At 38.2% G+C, this 20139-nt stretch overlaps 1 protein-coding gene across 2 annotated transcripts in view; it reads left to right on the forward strand.

The window, feature by feature from the left end:
• LOC147602243 (uncharacterized) overlaps window positions 1-20139 on the forward strand; it is a 235535-nt gene that overhangs the window by 45416 nt on the left and 169980 nt on the right. The window contains exon 1 of one of the 2 annotated variants that reach the window (XR_015260745.1): window positions 10341-10599. The exons of the other annotated variant lie outside the window; for it this stretch is intronic. The gene's annotated coding sequence lies outside the window, so the exon portion shown is untranslated. Of the gene's footprint in view, window positions 1-10340; window positions 10600-20139 lie in introns of those variants that run through there. 2 annotated transcript variants of the gene reach the window in all.

Here is a 20139-nt window from a genome sequence, read left to right on the forward strand (position 1 = left end):
CACATTTATCTGACAGACTAAAATTAGAATTGCACAGAAAGTAAGGCAGTATTTGCATCCCTGAGCATGTGGAGATCATCAGCTGCTGCAAAAAAAAAAAATTTGAGGAGTTTGGATATAGACTCGGCTCACAACATTGCTATGGCCCAATGCAAAAAAAAAAAAATCACCATGAATAAGGCTGCACGCTTGTGTTCTGATGGTTTGCACTGAAACACACTGGTGCTCTAAAAGTATAAAGCGTTACCATTTGCAAATTCCCACCTGTCATTTGTGTTTCCGGAAATAGGATCCTTGGCTGCAGTCTGGACGTTGCCCCAGGTGGTGTCTGACTCTTAACCCAAATCAAACAGTAATTGTTCAGACACTGTCTGGCTCTCATGCAGAGGGCGGGGAAAGTACAACAGCCTTCTAGTTCCCTCTTCGTAAGCCCAGGCGAGGATTTCCCTCAGGACCTCTTCAGCCGGTTTTCCTCATAGGCCTGTAGGGCAAGGTTTTAGGGTCGCAGTCCCCATTGCCCTCCCTGTTGCTGGAGGGTCCAGCACACTTGATGAGCAGACTGCACGCTCTGAAAGGGAGTGATGTAGGAGCGGTACTGCAAAGAGAGGGGAGCACAGGCTTTCATTTTTCCTTTTGCTGGCAGTACCTTGGTAATGTAACTTAACCTAGGAGTGGCCAGACTACAGCTCTGAAGCTGCTGTTTGCCAGCAGTTGGAATGTGGTTGCCAATCCAGCTCTTAAGACCACTGGCAGGATTCAGTTATTGCAGGGTAACTCAGATCCCTGGCTGCTGAAAGAAAAAAAGCCAGCAGGTTCCTCTGAGAATGGCCGCAGGTCCCAGCTGTGCGTTCCCCTCAGCTCACTCTGCAGCAGCGTTCCTGCAAGTTGTGATCCTGCCAGGCTCACGAACTGCCCCCCGGAGCCCTCTGTCCTGTCAGTTCCTCAAGGCATGGGGCATGGATTCAGCCTCGCTTGCAGAACCAGGAATTCTCCTCCAAAGGTATTAAAAGGAAACTGTTAAACACTGGTAATTCCTTGAGAATTGCTTGCTTAACTCTGGTAGCCCTGTGCCTAGGACTGCAGCTCCTGATACTGCAAGAGGTGACAGCCTCCATGCTTATAAAAGCAGAGAGGTTCTAGCTCAGATACAAAGAAAAGACTGAAAATATGGCACAGTGCTTGAAGGTGTATGCAGACAGCAACAAGGACTCTAGGCAGTATGCACTGCCCTGCTTGATTTAAACCAAATGTGCCAATACCTTCCAAAGGTTGGGTGTGGTATGGGGTTTATGCCCAAGACCCCCATTTATTTGATCCTGACTCAAACCTATTTATTTGGCCTTTTATCCTGAACTTGCACTGTCATCATCTTTGGACCCCATGAAAAATAGCGACATATATATTGTGACCCTGAGCAACAACCTGTGTTTTCTGGGGGACAGAGAAGGAACTGCTCTTTAAAAATAAATAAATGGTTCAATGTTATGAAAACCAAAGAACAATAATGTTTTTACATTCCATTAAAAGCAGATAAACTTATAACTAGTAATTTGATTAAGTTAAGGAAAGAAATCATATGTTCGTTTTGGAGAAAGCTTTTTGATATTAAGAACTGTTACAGTGAGAAATCTGGTGATGGTGTACTCTCTGGAAGAGGGAACCAGCTAACAAGAGAGAGCTCTAATACCTGTGATTATTAATTGTTGCTCTTCTGTAACAATATACAGCCTTATTTTTGAATGCAAGATAGTTCAGCTGTTCTAGTTCACTTTCCTGGGTGACTAAACTAAGCAATATGGCTTTGCACTTTCAGATTTTTGTATGAACCCCATGCCATCTCTGGAAACTCAGGTTAATCCTGGGGAGGACCAAAAGAATCTACTAACGTATGCAGTCTGCCAAAATAAATGATGGCTGGATTCCTGAGCTAATCTTTGCCTTTGATCTTGTGTTTCAGAAAATTTATTTGGTAAAGTAGTGATGAAAAGATTTCTGAGCATTCTAAAGTATCAGCTGCAGATAGCCTAGACTTTTTGATTTTCAAGATAAATCAGGAATTTTTTTTTTCCTCCTCCCTTTCCAATTCTTGATAATTTCCATAGAAGGCTTTATAATAAAGCAATTCAGAAAGTAGGAATAGCCATTATTTTCACATTGTTTGTGCAATTGCATGACATGTTGTATCAGCGTGTGAAAAAGTGTGTGGCTATTGCTACCTCTGAAAGTAATGGCAGAAAGAGATGGCAACTTTTGTCTTACAGGTTTTCCTTGTTGGCCATGTTTTTTCTGTCTTTCCTTGATCTACGTAAAAGTTCACAATTCATCATGTTTCTGTGCTCACAGAAAATGACATGGAAGCATAGTAATGACATACGGTCATGTCTTTCTTGCAGTGGACCACCAGCACAGAAATTGATCTATTTTTTCCTACATTTTCCCTAACAAACCCTCAAACAGCACTGTTTTTTTTTTTTGCTCAGGTTATTACTGATCTTGTTTTGATGGTTCCCTCACTTGCCTTTTTGTTGCATGGAACTTTCCTTTTCTTGCATTGTCCATTCACATTATATTTTCAAATATTTTTATGGTTTCATATTTTAATCTATTTATCATGGATTTTTCCAATACTGTAGAACATGCCCGTCTATTTTTAACACATAGGGATGTTTTGGTGTAACTCTACAGAAATCACTGAAACTTGATCTTTAAGTCTTTTGTAGATCCTTTCTGAGGAGGAGCTGGGGTTTTTTGTTGTTGTTGCAGGGTTTTTTTAAGGTCAAATACAGCCTACTTTTTACAAAACACCTACTACTTTGCACTGAAGAGCACTTTGTTGTTTCGGGACTTTCTGATGTTTACAGCCACATATGAGAACAAAACTTAAAGGCTTTTACTAGTTACCACATAAAACCTATAAAATAATGAAGTCCATGCTTGAAACAACTTGTACTCTAGAGGGAGATTTTACAGGTGAGAAACTGGGGTATGGAAAGATTAAGTTGCCTCATGGAAGACTAAGGAGATCTGAGGTGGAGCTCTGCTCAAATCTTGACCATTTTTCAAGACTTTTCTTCTTTCTTGCAAGTGTAGATCATCATGGCCTCACCTACTAGGGTAGGAAATACACTTATAGAAGGAAATGTCCAAGTTGTCATTACCTTGGGGGGAGGGAGTGAGGAGAAATCACCGTAACAGTTATCACTGCTATATTAGTCTTTTTGTTGCTGTGTTCTGTCTCTGTCCTGTCTGTTTTGATCAGTGGTATCCAGGAGGGTGGTACAGCCTGACGTAAACCCAGCCTTTCTCCAGAGGTGGAGGAATGACTGCAGGCAGAATGCCTAGGTGGGGAAGGTCGCCATGCCTGCCCACACACCATCCAGCCAGACCCTGTGCCCAGACCCTGCACCTTATCTTTGCACTGCAGTGGGTGTGCAGGCAGTTTCCAGTATGTCACAATGCTACTGGATGGAGGCAGGGATGCCTTAGGAAGGCAGAAGGGTGTTAGTTCCCACAGGTACCACCAGATGCAGCAGAAAAGACAAGAACTTCCAGCTGTGGTTTCTAACCTTGCTCAGGCCTTGAGGGAAGAAGGACAAAAGGGCATGCCTGCTGCACATCTGTAGCCAGCAATGGCTTGAGTTGTTTGTGCAGTTGTTGCAATTTGTATTGATGTCTCCAAGCTGGAAAACTGATTTCCTTGTTGCTGAGTGTGGATCACCTTCAAATAGCAAATCTGAGTTGATGGAGTCCCAAACTGCTGCTCTTTGCCAAGCTGCATGGAGAAGGTATGCTTTTGCATGCACTTGAACACAATAGTAATGAAAATCTTTCAAAAAATCAACAGCAATTAAGATAATATTAAGCATAATCAGTAATCTGTTAGTAAATAATGGATTCTTATTATTTGTTCTGTACTAGTGTGCTTGATAGATATCAGGTGGAGAAAATATATCTGCTTGTGGTGTCTTTGTCCCCTTTCTAGTTTTTTTCATTTAGCTCATGATTTTATTTAATGGAAGAGTCACTTCTCACATATTGGCTTGACAATTTACAACCATTTGTTTGTGCTGAATTAAGCACATTTCTAAACTTTGTATGTTGCTGCTGACAGTTTGGGGATTGATTTTTATCCCTAGAGAGATGCCTTTTTGTCTTTAAGGCAAATTGAAGTTGACTGCTGGAGCATTCTCTGGTAAGAGAATCTACTTCAGGGATATTTTTCTACTGAGAACTCATTTTAACTGAGAAGCTTCAGCAAGGTCATGTTTTTCATGACACTAAAAAAAAAATGTTCACAGACAAAGAAGTAGCATCAACTTTAGAGAAAATAAATAGGAGCGAATATTACAGCTTTCTTTCCCTTGTAGTTGTCTGCCAGGGAAGTGCACCTAGATATACAGTAGGTAACAATTTTCCAGACTTTTATTCTGAAAACACACGTTGAATGCTGGTGTGGGAAATGGCAGTTAAAGATTTTACCTGACCATGTTTTTTCGTGTATATTATGAGTTTAAATTTTAAAACTTCTTTAGAACATTCAGACTGTTTCAAGAACAGATTCACTGTTTGTCCACATTGCCAAATGGGGCGGGGGTTGCAGACGTGAATGGATTCGTGTAATGAGCTGTGTGCAAGGATGCAGGATCTCCCCTAAACGGGTGCTTTAGTAAGTCTTCATTCACATCAAGTAGAGTTTGATACTCTCTTTTTTACTCTAGGCTCTCTGGCTGGACATGCAGGGCTAGAGTTACTTTCTAAACTTTCTCCAACTTGTATCTACTCGCCCCTCACTCCCTTCCCCCCAGTCTGCCTGGCACAGTTGTTTGTTTGTTTGTTTACAAAACATTGTATTATTGCTATATTGATAAGGATTCTGGGATTCATTTTTCTATCTTTTGGCACTAGATTTGTTTTATAGGAATATTTTTTACAAATATAAATACTGCTGGAATAAAATAGTGTCTGTGTATATATCTGGTCTGTTTTATGTGGTCAAAATGAATGTTACCTCCCATCTGAACAACCAAGATGAATCCAACCATCCTGATCAATGGGCAAGTGTAGTGTGGTTTTTTTTTGTGGTGGTACCTGGCAGGTTACTGCCAGGTACCACCTGCAGGTTACTGGACAGACCTCATTAAACTCTCATTTAATGCTTGTCTCTGGAATGACTGTGTTCTCTTTAATCTCCATCTTTGTATTCACTCATATTTCTAAGACCCAAGCAACTTTAAAAAAAAAAAAAAGAAAAAAGGAAAGAACAATCTTAGTCCTTCAATGAGGTACCAGATGATAAACTCAAAGACACTTGTTTTAATTTCCTGGAAATCACACAAGCTGAAGCAAGTTTTTCACCACAATACACCTAAATAAGTTGTAAGAACCAGTTTCTTCAGGAAAGTTTTATCATGCTAGTTATAAAATCTTCTTCAAATGAGCCATAGGTCTCTGCAGTCTTCCTTTAAACCTTCTTTGGGATCTTCTAATTGGATTGAAATATTGGCAGGCATGTTCAGGTGTCTTGTTTATGCAAAAGAAAACACTTGGCTGGTGTTTAGGATGGGGCAGGTGAAGGATGACAGGAAGTAGGGACTGAGGTTGCTTGGTTGCAGCTGTTGAGCAACATCCCAGAGGTACCACACTACCAGATCCAGGGGGTAGCCCAAACAGCAAAGAACTCACATTTTCTGCCATGTTCTTAATTCCACAGTTTTTAAAATTTATTTTTTAAGTTTTATTTTTAAAGTTTCACCTTGGAGCTTGGATCTCTTCTTAAAGGAAGTTACCTTTAAATTAGATACTAGCATATAGTAATAGCATGAAAGTCCAAGTAATCATGTTGTCTCACTGTCTCCCCCTACTTTTTGTTGCAGCTAGGCTAGTTAGATGTTGGTTTTTGTGAACTGTATCTTTTCTATCTTCATCAAGCTTGTTTCTGTTTTGTCCTTTTGCCTGAAGACTTCTGGTGTTCAGAATTAACGTTGTCCTCAGTGCTTTTCCATTTTGTGTATGACTGTGCACCTAATTAGATGTAATTGTTTCCTTATTCCTACAGCACCAGCCAAGCAAGTAGATCTCAGCTATATCTGCCTATGTGGAGGGGCTCCATCCTAGCAAAAGTGTAGCAAATATTTTGGTAATTTAGTATTTCTCTCCAGCTCTTTCATTTTTCTGTAGCTGTAACAAACATGCATGAGATGCATTTCACCTACTTCACTAAGCTGTAGAAAATCATGGAAACCTGTGTATTCTGAGTGGTCAAGGAACGGCAGCATGAATGTTATAACACTGTCACAAAGCTTTTCAATCAGGAATTTATTGTTTTTTTTTTTTAACAAGACTTTAACATTTGTTAGCTTTGTACAGGATTCTTTCTTGTGGTGGTTTTTTTTTTTGTAATTAAGAATAAATGCCTAATTTTACTGATTTTGCTGCAACTTTTTTGAACTTTTGTGTTTCAGGAATGAATTGTTATGTATTATCCAGGACTCAGACATGATATTTAACTGGGTCTAATAATGCCAGAACCCAAATTTCCATTAATTAAGTAAGTTTGTAATTGTGGAGCAGGAGGGAGAGCCATTTATAGAAGCAGGGGTAGGAGGAGAACTTGAAGTAGCAGTGCATGGCGAATGAGATGCACAGCTTCCATTCTCAATAGGAGCTGCATGTCTAATCCAGCAGACTTGGGACTGAAGAAAATGTACCCTGGGATGTCAGGTGTTAAGGGGAAGAATGGGCCTCTCACGTTCTTTGCACTTACAAGCCGGCTGTAACCTTTTGACTCTCTCTCTCTTTCTCTTCTTGAGTTTTGTTTCCTGAAAGGAAAAGGGGGTGGGGGAAGGCAGGGGAAGAAGGCTTAAAGAGTGGAAGGTCTGTTTCAAAGTACTGTAGTGTATTTGCAGGCTTTTCCTTTTTTTTTTTTCTGGTATCAGTTTTGTTTTGATTTCTTAAAGATGCAGTTGCTTTTAATATAGAGTGTTTAGAGCACAACTTAAGATATTAATATCTTACTGAGTGCTATCAACCCCATAAACTTTGCACATTCTACCACAAGTGTTTTGCACATAGCTTTTTAATCTTTCTAGTTAAAATGAATATAATTTCATTTAAGAGCATAACAGAGGAGAAGAGCTAATTCTGTCAATTAATGTTACAGGCATTACTTTCTATATTGACCAGTGTTATGCAGAAAAACAACCTCCCAAATAACAAGAAATCCATTTTATTCTCAAAGGATCCTCTAACATAGCATGGTCATATATTGATCACATTGAACTTGAGTGTATTCCAGGCCTGAAGATTTGCATATGCAAAGAAAAATTTTGCATAATAATTGCACATTTCATCTCCTTGCTACCTCTGAATAGTAATTATGAAAATATCTCAGTGCAAGGATGAAGATGCATGCACTGTCGGTGAGCATTTACTTGTTTGTGTTAAAGAACATGCAACACATAGAAGGAAAAAAAAAAGATGGCTAATTACGGTAGGCCTCTCCAAAATTCATGACTTTTGGGGAGAAAGAAAATGTGGAAAAATATGTGAAAACTTACATTATCCTTCCTTGAAATACAGTCTGTTCTAGGCTGATCCTTATTAGAATGTAAAAATGGAAACACTGCAGTGGTATTTACTTTCATTAATCAAAAAGAGTCTCACTCATAGGAGAGCACCCTGAGAGTGGGAAAGGAGTTTTAGCTATATTTCTGGCTACCATCTTTGGTTTGAGGATGATGTACCTCTTCTAGCTTTGTGTCATTCTTCGTTAGAGATTGTTTTGAAACGGCTCACGTTGCCTTAACTTGGCTGAAATGTGGCAGCGATGGAGTGGAGCCAATGGAGGGGTAACTTTACAGCCAGAAATCAGGAAAAGGAAGAGCCCTTAGCCAGGGAACTCAACAGTGCCAGGAGGAGCCATTATTCTATTATTATTTCCAGTGTGAAAGCATTGTTTTAAGTTACATTAAAAACATCCTTTAAACTTCTTTGTTATTTGTGTCATAAATTTTCCATATCAACCTTTCCAAAAGAAAGGTGTGTGAATCTGTAATGTATATCCAAATGGAGTGCTTAGAGTGTACCTTGCTTTAGAAATCATAGGTTAAAAGCAAACCTAAAATTAACAGTAATTCCTCTGACTTAGCCTGGAAATTTACAGAGATTGATCAAACATGGAGTGAGTTCTCAATTTCTTAACACTTGCTGGGAACAACACGCTAGACGGCCTGTCCCCAGATAGGCAGTGCCAACCCATTTTTTTCTCCTATTAGGGACTCCAGCCCTTGTGATTTAAAGGCCCAATCCTGCAAGCTTTCCAGGAACCTTACATTTAGATGGGTAGAGGAGAGAGAGTGAAGTGTGTGTCGTTACTAAAGTGCATGGATTTGCATTTTTCTCCTGGAGATTGTGCCTATGTGGCTATGTTGAAGCCTATAATGGATTTGCATGATGTTTTGGGACATTTGACGTAAATAGTTTTCTTGTTTTCAGTTACTCAGAAGTCCTGTGGCAGTAAATATTTTATATTCACTACTGGTTTAATTCCACCATGTAGAGCATGTGTTGTGAACCAGTATTGAAGAGATTCATGTATTGAATATCATCAGTTTTTTATTGATAGACTTTGAGGAGGCAAAGGCCTTACATCTGTAAGGCAAGTGATATTTGGCATAAATGTAAAAATGACACAATGTCTCCCAAATCGTTCAGGTAGTCTGAGACATGAATGGGAGCTGAACCCAAATATCCTAAATCCAAGTCCAGCATCTTAAACCTGAGCCCATTTTTTTTCTTTCAAAATTAAAGTTTCCATTATTATTATTTCTATTGCCAGGGCTTTCCAGGGATTTAAATGTGACCTAATTTATTAAATGCTGTCTTATGTGCAAGACAGAAGCAAAATCCTTACCCCAGGGCACTTACTCAGTGGCCATGATCCTGCAATCTGATCTCTGGAATGAATATCTGAACTAACACAAGCCATACTGCCTGTTTGGAGAGTTTGACTGGGATTTTAATGGAGAAGAGACATGTAGATTGCAGGTTGTCTGCAACATCTTCAATGAATTTCAATACACTCCCACTACTTTTCTATATTTTTATGTGTTTGCCTCAGTTCTGTATGAGCTTTTGTGTAGCTGTTGCTCAGTTACCTTAAGGAGAGAGTGAAGTTGGGGCTGAACTATTTTTTTCAACTATGTGTAAGCCTTGATCTGTGGCACTACTTAAAGATGCTTTGCGATGCACCTTGAGATTAAAGTGCATCGCCCCTGCAGTGCATTGATCTTGTCTGGCCCAGAAAGGGGTTGTCATAGATCTGCTTTTGAAATCAGGACTCCCTCATGGGTTTTTCCAAGGCATCATCTCCATGTCATTGCGCTGGCAGGATATGAAGCTGAGGGTCTTTTTGAAGTTTTCCTTCACACCGAGGGGTGTATACTTGTTGTGTGGGAATCGTGGTAAGTTACACCCTCTTCTCCCTGTGTGCTCAATGCAGGATAACTTACTGCAGTATTTAAATTTTCCAAACCTTTTTAAAAAGTAAATTGTCTTATTTGTTACGTTGGAGTATGAAAATGAAGAATGGAATCTGAATGCTCAGAACTTGTTACTTGTAGAGGACTGACATACGTGGACTGAACTTCATGAATTAATTAGGGAGTCCTATAAACATCTATTCCTTTGCAGCTACAGACAATAGTCTTATTTTAGGAAACACAATCATGTGCTTTGTCAAATATCACTCATGCCGGTATTATGTAGTTTTTGCACAACTGTAAAGCAAATATTGCTGTGAAGTCTGCTTATGCGTCTCATATTTCAATCTATTTTTTTAACTACAAAAAAGTTAGTTTCCTGCATCAAAGGATTTGTTACTGGAAAAGAGAAGTAACATTTCTTGACTCAAAACTCTTCTTCCTGCAAAACTGTGGTACGTGGAAAATATTTTCCAGCTTTCAGAGTTTATTTGATTTTGAACCCTTTTGGTTATGTAAGTTTTAATAAGTAGCTTTGGTGTACCCCTAAAGGCACACCCCACACACTTATGTTGTGTGACCTCGGGTCACAAGTAATGGCTGCAAGCTAATTGATTGAGAAAGGCTTGTCTGACTGGGCCCCTTTGAGTCCTCCCTTTACATTCCTAAATTTCTGTAAAGGAGGCACTGGCAGCTTCGCCTGGCGAGAGGAGGGGTTGGGGGAAAGGGAGGAAGTTTCTCCGTTTCTGATTATGCGCAGAGTTTCCTTGTACCGAGCTTATGTTCTCCACCCACTACTTAGTAAGAACTCCTTAACAACTTAAAGCTTTATCCCTGTGAGTACCAGAAAAGTGATTTGAGTATTTATTGAGCAGGGAGAACAAACTGCTTGCTCCAGGCAGGGAGAAAGCTTATGGAAATGATATTAGACCTTCAGCAAAGTGCACAGCTGCATCATACAGAAGCCGAGACTCAAACTGACAGGCAAATAAGCCAGATCACGGAAGGGGCCTCTGTGTGGCAGCTCTGAGCTACCCAGTGTTGGACAACTAGGCAAAAAGTGCAATGGAACAGGGCAGAAAATAACACACTAACTTCAGGCAACTGTTGCTTTTTCATGGTGAGTCCAGATTTGAAATGTTCTTTGCAATGTAGCTATTTGTGTTGTTTCTAAACCCCCTTCCGTTTTACCACAGCAATCCTTTGGCGAAGCTCATTGTGTTACAGATTATTTGTCCGGATGTGCACTTCAATTTTGAGCGATACAGAAGTGTACAGGGTCAGTCCTTGCCTCGCCGCTTGCTCTCTCTTTTGCTTTTGCTTGCTGCAGGAGACAGGTCCCGTTTCTAACAGCACGCCGCATGCCTTCTGATGTGGAAAGAAAGAGTTTTGCAGCTAGCGCTTGGCGTGCAGCTGCATGTAGGTGAAGAAGTGGATATAATTTCTACGCAGTTTTCTGCAGTTTGAGCTTTGTGGCACCTCTCCATTGCTCCTTATTTTGCTGCCTTATCTTGAGAATGTATGGCACGGTCACTATGAAAAGAGCTTTGTGTTTGAATTCCTGGTGAGTCGAAGGGTCAGGGCCTATGAGTTATCTGCCTGCCAGCAAGACTCATTGCTGTGTCCCTTTATTTTTCAAACTAAAATAGAAAAAAACATGTGTCCTCATCCATTTTTTATAAATGTATTTTGAATTCAGGTTTTACATGCTGTTTGTGTGTGCTTTGTTCTTTTGACAAACTCGGGATTTGGGCGAAAGCCAGTTTTATTCTGTCCATATTTATTTTATTTACTCAAGCTTTCCTGCAGCTCTTTTGCATTCCTTTGTTGTGATGCACATAAATTTTTCTTAAAACAACATTCAGTGATTCTGATTTCTGCTAAGAGAAAAAAGATTTATACTTGCATACATATTTCCAAAAAATGCCAGGGATCTATCTAAATTTTAGGTAAGTTGCAAAATTTGCAGAAGTTAAGGCTTTTATAACTTTTGTCTCACTTAAGGAGGGAAACACAATACTTCTGGATAAGTTCTTGAACAGATTGTGTTAGATACACCAGTCATTTAGTGTAATGGTAATAAATATGATCTGAGCTGTAATGCTATTTCGGTTACTGACTTAGTTTGAAAAAGCTGCTTTATTAGCACAGCAACAGAATTAAACATTGCGTGTTGACAGTAACATTAGAAATATGTTTGCAAAAACTGCTGAGTGGATGAAATTGTGAGCAATAAATCATCAAGGCATGTCAAAGTTACTCTGTATGTGATGTTTTAACATGTCTGTGATTTAGAGGAGAAATGAATCTGTTTATCCTCCAGCAGAAGTGTGGTTCTGTACAGAATGACCATCGTTGTATCTTTCTTTAAATAAATAGTTTTCTTTTCAAAAAATAAAGAACCAAAGTCAGAAGATACAAGAAAAGTCTCAGAATGATGTAGCAGTTATTTGGAGCTAAAGGTAAAATGCTCGTTTGGTAGGATAATTCTGCTATGCAATGTAAGAAATGGGTCAGATGAACTCTGCACAGAGGGTATGCTGCCACTTGTTTCTTGACTTGTCTTTCTAAGTTTGTATGCTCATCTGAAACTTTCTAACAACCAGCAGAATGCTTTTTTTTCTTTTTTTAAAAAAGATGATGCTTCAGATCTGAGTTGATCTGATGTTGCAGTTCCTTTCAAGTGCAGAAGTTCATGTTGTTCAGCTATTGTGTCCATTCTTATTTGCCAGTCTGAGATCTTGAGTTTGCCCATCAATTTTGAAAATTATTTTTAACAGAAGAGGGAGAGGGGGAAAATTGTTTCAAAGAAATGCTAACAAGTACAGAGTTGAGGTGATGTTGCAATGTACGATGATCTAAATGGAATTCATACTTATTCTTTTTCAATTGTGAATTGGATTCTTATGTATTTTAACTTGGGCTAAACGTTAGATTTTCTACAAGCAAACTCATGGTTGTGTCCTTAGTGCAGTTAAGACTGTGCTTTCCTTTTAAGAGTTTCAGGGTTCACTTTGAGGGAAAGAAATGTGTCCTCTTATGTAACATAAATGTATCATTTTCTTCTTGGTTATGCTGTGACGGGGGAATACCTGCTGAGGTCCTCTTTACACCCTTAAAAACTGCAAGTAAAAGGAACTTTGAGGAGGTGGTCTCCTTCCAGGTTTGCTGGCCTGGACCTCCTGGTGGTCGCAAGGCACGTGGGGAGCAGGGGATGGTGGGTGCTCATACGCGGCCACCTCCTCTGTATTCACACGAGCAGCGGACCAGCCCTTTCTGTGCCATGGTTTTTCCACTGGCAAAATAAGGCACCAGTGATGTTGTGACACCAGATTAGAGGATTATGAAACATTTCTTCATGCTCTGATAACCAGCCTGATGAAGGGGAAAGGGCTTAATGAGGAGGAGAAGAATTTACTGAAGGATTTTATGCCTGTATCTATCATTAAAAGGAGAATATCTGCTCCAAGTAGCTGTGTTCTGTGATTCATGGAATCTCCTACAATAATGATGCGAATGATGATTAAATGTGGTGTTCTTACGGACTGTCTGAGGACTGACACGATATAATGTGACTGGCAGGAAGCTTAATAGTATATCTCCAAATACTACTATTTTCTCTTAGAGAAAGTCAAAGAATCATGAGCTGAGACTGAAATAATCATACTGGCTTTTTGCATTCTCTCTGACACCAGTTAGAGAAAAAAGTAGTTTTGAAAATGTTAAAACACAGTTGCTTTCTAGCTTTCATTTCTTTGAAAGGTTTGTATTTAAGAATTTTAATGTTTAGTCAAGGAGGAACTAGACTTCTTTTGCAAACTACATGGAAAAGTGATTTTGGAGGTTCGCTTCTAGGTTTGTTCTGTTGTTCTCTCTGTAGAAGAAGGAAAAACTTTATTTACAAGACATGTTCATTTTATTTACATCCGTACATTACAGAAACAGGCCTCCAGGGTACCTATGGACATCTTTACTGTCATATGAGAAAGGATGCAAATTCAATACTCGTAGTTGATTTTTCTGTCAAAGAAAGGAACTAGTTTGTGCTATGATGACAAGGTGATGCCTATACTGAGTGATGAAGGAAAATTGACAAGAAAGTGAGAATTGTAGCATTCATGGTGTCACTGAATCACAGTGTTGATGAGATAAATAAAAAAGAAGAAAAAAAACCACCCCACCTATGTTGTATCCTAGCAATTTTGAAAGAGTTTTTTTTAAAAAGAATTCTTAAAAAGAAAGACAATGAAAAATTTATTTAGTCTTCTCAGCTACAACTCATGATCACATTTTAAAGTTCTTTTGCAACTACAATTACTTGGGCCTTAAACTTTCTTTCATCTCCAAGTTTTACAGATCCAGGAATCATAGATCTGTTTAAAAAAAAAAAAAAGGTAAGAATTGTCAGCATTGGAGTTTTGCAGTTCAGTAAATAGTTGAAGGAGCAAGAAACAGAAGATGTACACTTGGTTGTCCATGAAACAGAAAGAAAGCAGAGACCTGATCTTTGGAATACCCAAGTTGACTTTCAGTTCATTTTTACTCTCCTGCAACATATTCAAACCATCAGCCGAAGACTGTCACAAAAGGTGATGATGAAGGTGAAAGAAAAACAGATAAAAGGAGAAACATTTGTCCTGTGATTTAAGGGATTCTAATATGTGGGTAAAAACAAATGGACACAGAGGAGGAGTAATCATATATGAGGATAGGAGCAGTGATAAGGGAGGCAGGACCTTAAGGAGCAAACCAGAGGAAATCTAAAAGTAGAAGAAACGTGGCATGAGAGAGGAAACTCACCCTATCTAAAATGGTCTGTCAGTCACTGATATGAGCCTGTGCCTTGTCAACTGACGTGCAGTCATCTGGCGTCAGTAAAGCAAGAGGCAAAATAGTGAGGAAAAAGTAGAAAAAACAGAGACAGAAGTACTGTCTTTCTCTTTTTTTTTTTTCAGAACCATTTCCGCTGTTGGCATTCCTTTTCATACCTGAAGTAATAAATTCACCCAAGTAAAAAGGCTGTTCCTTCCAAAATTATGGTCACAGCACTTCAGAGAGAGGGGATGTGGGAAGGAGGGAACCTCTTTTCCACCTGGCATCCTTTTATATTTGCTCTGTCTAGCAGTGAAGGTAGAGGTGAGGACAGATGGTTACATCTGTTGTGATAGGCTGTTTTTTGAGCACAGGTTAAGTTTCTTTTTTTCATCTCCAAGATTCCAGTAACTTTTTAAACATTCTTGTGAAACCCTTTGAAAGGTCTTTTGGCAATTCCGATTCTTTGGTCTGGGAAGACGCAAGCCATTTGCAGCATGAAACATGAGACAACAGAAAATAGGAAGACCTTTAATTGGTCCTGTTTTGACCAGTGCATGCTTAATGGTGTTAAATGATAAAGCAAAATATGAATTACAGAGAAGGCCCTACCCTGAAGTACATGTCACATCACTGTTGGTAATTTTCATTATTTCCAAAAAGCAGCACCAGCTAAAGAGATCCTTCCAAGAACAGTTCTATGTAGCAGAGCTGGTTGAAGGCACCCTGGTGCTCTTTCACTGCCTCTTCTCCCATTTCTCTGCTGCTCCTGTAGTGGTATACGTCCTTGGAAGGCTACTCAGAGAAATGCATCAGAATTGACCTTGCTTAGAAATAATGCTGAAAAATATGATTTTTTTTTTTTTTTTTCCTGAATTGATCTGGTTCATAATACACACTGCTGACATTTTCACTAGATCCAGGGCTGCAGAAGCAAAAGAGTAAAGCTGCAGGGAGGGAGACACTAATTTCCTTCACTGCTAACCAAAATGTCTAGGTTATTATGGGCAGGCCAGTGGCAGTGCCTTCAAATAGCTATGTTTCCTAAGGCAACTTGACTTTGCTGTGTCTACAGAGTGAGGATCAGTGTCCTCTGAAAATATTGAGTCTGGTTTTGGTGCGTATTTTATAAGTTACTCATGATGACAACCTAGTTGTCACTGAGCATCAGTTATTCCATCCTGTGTATAATAAATTTCTGAAATAGCAAATCTGTGCCCCTGGTAGGGGAGAGTAAATTATAAAGAGTAGATGAGGAAAATGCAGGAGAAAGTGACGTTTATTCATAAAACATACCAAATGTGACAGTGCAGAGTGACAGAATCAGTATACGTTGAACATACCTTTGTATTTGTCATGTGGAAATCAGACTGCACTCTGTATTGGCCCCATAAAACGTCTTTCAAGCTCTGCCTGTAAATTCATAAGGGAAGTTTTTCTAGAAGTACCCAGTATAGGCCCCACTATCCTTCCACTGAAATCAATGAGAGTTATGTCAGTATAAAGCAAAAACTGTACAAATTGATAGTTTGTCCTAAAGAGAAAGTAAGACTCTTCAAATTCTTTCTTTTGTATTTATTTTCCTCTTCATTTACAATCTACTGCTAGCCTCTGGAAAAAAAAAACCCACAAAAAATAAGTTATATTAAACCATTTACTTTCTGTCACTTTACTGTTCTTTTAACTGTATTTTTTGGCCTGAAATTTTCCATTGTGTAGTCCCACACCACAGGTTATGCCTTTTTTTTCCTTTTTTTTCTTTTTTTTTTTTGTTTTTGTTAAAGGAAATATATTAAATTTATTTTAAGCAGCAGAAGTAGGCATAAATCATACTTTTCCTTTTAAAAGTGAAGTAAACAAAACAAACTCAACAAAAGTCTTTGAACAACTTTTTGAAACAATGTGATCAACAGTTTAGTGGGCTATTTTTAAAAGATTTAAGGTAAAAAAAAAATCTAGATTGCTAAAAACTGAAAGTGTTAAAATTATAGCTATTTATTACATGTCTTTTTGCAGTAAGTGTTGGGGTACACACAGTTTTATTTTTTTTATTTGCTATGAGTATCGTGTGACAAATTGGACATTGCGTAGGTGTAGCACTCAGTATCCTGTCCTTAGAGACCACGGTGCTGAGAGAGCTTGACGTGACCACTATCCAAGGTTAACTTAGCTGGATGTAGAGAAGTAAAAGCACAGAAATCAAGATTGCTATCCTGGGGCATCTAATGTGGAGAAGGAATGAACCCTCTCTCCATCTTCCAGGTTCTTCAAGTATTATTAATACTCAATTTTGTCGTAGATTATTTATTCTAATGCTGCTGGTGGCTCTGCTTCCCAGAATTGTTTTTATTTCATTACTGAACCAGAAGTCAAGAATCTCAATCAATTTTTACCGGAGGTTTTTTCACAAGAAGAAGGAATGCCGCTATGAGGCATTCTGAATGAATAGGGCTTGTTCAAGTTTCATATGGATGTTGCTATGTATATTCATATGGCTAATAATACAAGGACATCTTTTTTTTTTTTATGAATCTTTCCTAGACTATAATTTGAGCAGCAACAGGCTGCGTTAATTCAAAATCTACAGATGTGTTGGGGTTTTTCCCCTTTTTTATCTCATGCCCCATATACATCATTGCAATAATTCAATAACTTCTGCATCTCTCCTGACATTACCACCAAGCAACTGACAGCAGTGCTGTGACTAGTTGGTAGACACAACTCAACTAATTGGCCACCTGGCTGCTCTCTGACAGGACAGGATACTTAAATATTAAGTATCAGGGAACAGTATCATTGTGACACATAGAATCTTGACTTTATTCCAGGTATTCCATCTTTTATATTATTAAAAATTTAATCATATTATTTTTTTAATGATGTGCTGAATTTTATGTATTGAATCCACAACACTTTTGCCTAAAATCTGGCCAAAACTGTTCCCCATCTAATGTGTAACTTTTTGGAAAAAAAAAAAAAAAAAAAAAAAAAAAAAAAAGATTATGACCAAAAGCAATACATGACAGTGTATAGGGAAATACGTATGCTTTTAGGGGAAAGGGAATTTAACTACACTTACTTTATGTTATATTTTGTAATTATCTGTTAAACCAAGTGATACTATTACTGTAAACATAATTTCTTTGTGACTCAATCTTCTCAGGGATAAATTGAAATTAGTAAAATGTTTTATACATGACCTGATATTGTGACTGCAAAGAAATAATGAATTATTGTGGATGGACTTCAAAAAGGAAAATGTGACAGCAGTGGTTTTTGACTTGGCCAAAACCAAAACATCAAAAACTTTAGCTGGAAATTTGACTCTCTTACCTAAATTGAGCAACATCTATATATAGTTGCACATCAGTCTGATTTTCCAGTGGGGGAATTTATTCTTAAGACATTCTAGTTATGAACTATTGGAAACAACTTCCAACTTCAGACATCGACTTGGTTGAACCCCTTGATTTCAGTTTAAATATTTGAAAAGGTAACCATTTAATAGGGGTTTAGAAACAGAAATGTAGTAAACAGCGGCAGTGACATTGTGTCCATCTCTGTCATTCTGGGTTTACTCTGAATTTACTACATCATTAAGAAGTTCTAAAAGTTTCAATCTACATCTGGATTTAGAAATCTCAACATGTCCTCTAACTTCTTTGTACCTTTGGGCAAATCACTTGCAACATGTAATTTCTTACTGCTAAAATATTTTTAGTATTTCTATTTATTTTATAAGTTAATATGTTCCTTTTTAGCTCCAAGTACATTGATTTGACAATATCTATATAGAGGACTTTTTTTCATTTTTAACTTTGCATGTCTAATTTTCTGTGTTCTGTGTGCAATTATTTACATCTGGTTGGATATATTAGTGGATGTTCACTGGTATATGTAAAGTCAGGAAATGAGAGTCCTGTATTTTCAAGTGCTAACCGTGGTGCATGTCACACAAAGTAAGATGCTAGATTCCTGCCATATTGAAAGCAGGGGCACTCGTCACAGTTTCTAAAAATGGATTTAAGAGCCTATTGTTAAAATCTATTAAAAAAAAAACCCAGGCGACCCAAACTGTGGCCTGGCATTTCACAGAGCTGATGAACTGTCACATTATCAACAGTATTATTCTTAAATATTTGTTATTACTCTCACTTTCTAAGAAAGCGAGACTTCTAATAAGATTTGTCTGTTCCCCTTTATCCTTTCCCTCCTCCATGGGCCTTGAACCCTTTTGTCTTTCTCAGTTAAATTTGAAAAGTGAAATTCTCAGTGGATATCACGTTTTATGAAAATCTGTGACTGCATGAAGGAAAGAAACCCAGCTCAGTGCCAATTTAGAGGAAAAGGCAGGCAGAACATAGCTGTTATACATTCTGTTTGGCAGTGGCTTGGTGGCCAAACAAAATGTGTGCCGTCCCAGACTCGTCACAGCACAGTTTCTCCTGCCAGGTGACAGTGTAATAGGCAATGTGGAGAGATCTGGCCATTTGCAGTGATAAGAAAGAACGTGGAGTTACAGACCAAAGAGCATAAATCTGTAGGAAAGCAGGTTTCCTTCAATCTGGTGCTTACAGGACACCTTGGATTTGGTATTGCAAAAGAATAAGGGACCAAATGCCAGAAGATCTTAAGAGGATGTAAATTGCTTGCTGTAGGCAAACAAGAACATCTTGTTTGCTGTTTTTTCCTATTTACTGAGCATTTTGTCCTGTATGGAAAAAATCACATACTATTTCAGTCATCACAAGCTGCACTGAACACAAGCGATTCAAACTAATCTTTCATATCAGATGCCCAACTGCAGTTAAGTTCTGTATAAATAACAAGATAGGGATGCCGAGATACTAAATATTATAATAAAAGTTAAGTTAGAGGAAACCTACTTTTTCCAGCTGGGAATTTATTCAGAGCTTGGTTCGTTTCTTGGCTCTGCTGAAGTCAGCATAGACATGTTTAGATGAGGATAAAAGTTTGATTTTAATGCAGTTCAGTATTTTCTGTTTGCTTACATTTAAAATGCCTATGTATCCCATCTTACCTTGGAGAAATTGCCTGCTTCTGCAGACTTGGATTACCTTTCTAAATTTCAGAAGAGTAATACTGAAAATATTAAGGCTTGCCTGTTCTTTTTATTTAAATAATATTTATAAAGAGCATTTTGATTCTTGACAAAACAAGCTGCATCAATGGAAATGAATCACTGTTGCCTTTTATGATTTCATACATTACATGGGATACGATTTTCTAAAATGTTGGAACTAGCATCTAAGATAATTTTCCTTCTCCCAAAGTCATTCTAGTTAAGGGAAAACACCAACTGATTTTCTTTTGTTTTATAAGCTGAATGAGTGCCAGATTATGATCATCAGCAATCACTAGTTTGTTTATTAGAGGAAAACAGAAATCTGTGACATTTGAGTATGAGTTGTCTTTTATGGACTCTTAGAAAGGTACTACTTCTAAATATTCTTCTGGGTATTTTTCAAGATATGAATGTTACCACTAGCAACAAGAAATCTTAACAATTTGGGTCACTGCAGACAGAAGTCCATTCAACAACAAGTTTTGGATGGAATTTGTATCTGAATTTAAAAAGTTATTAGGAATTAGGATGTACTCTGTACTTTGAAATGCTGAATAACAGAGGAAACACTATACACATGCTTTTAAAAGCAAAAAAAAAAAACCCTCTGAAATCTCGCATTTCAGCAATAGTGCAGGTTTTTATGTGTTTAATATCATTAGAAGTTTATCCTGGACCCCTTTTTGCCCCAGTAGCCCTCTCCTTCTTATTCATTTTAAGTGATCTTGCATGCAGTTATGATCCTGAAAGTTGTCTAAGGAC

The sequence above is a fragment of the Chlamydotis macqueenii genome, chromosome 1 (genome assembly GCF_036417535.1).
Source record: "Chlamydotis macqueenii isolate bChlMac1 chromosome 1, bChlMac1.mat, whole genome shotgun sequence".
Lineage (NCBI taxonomy): Eukaryota > Metazoa > Chordata > Aves > Otidiformes > Otididae > Chlamydotis > Chlamydotis macqueenii.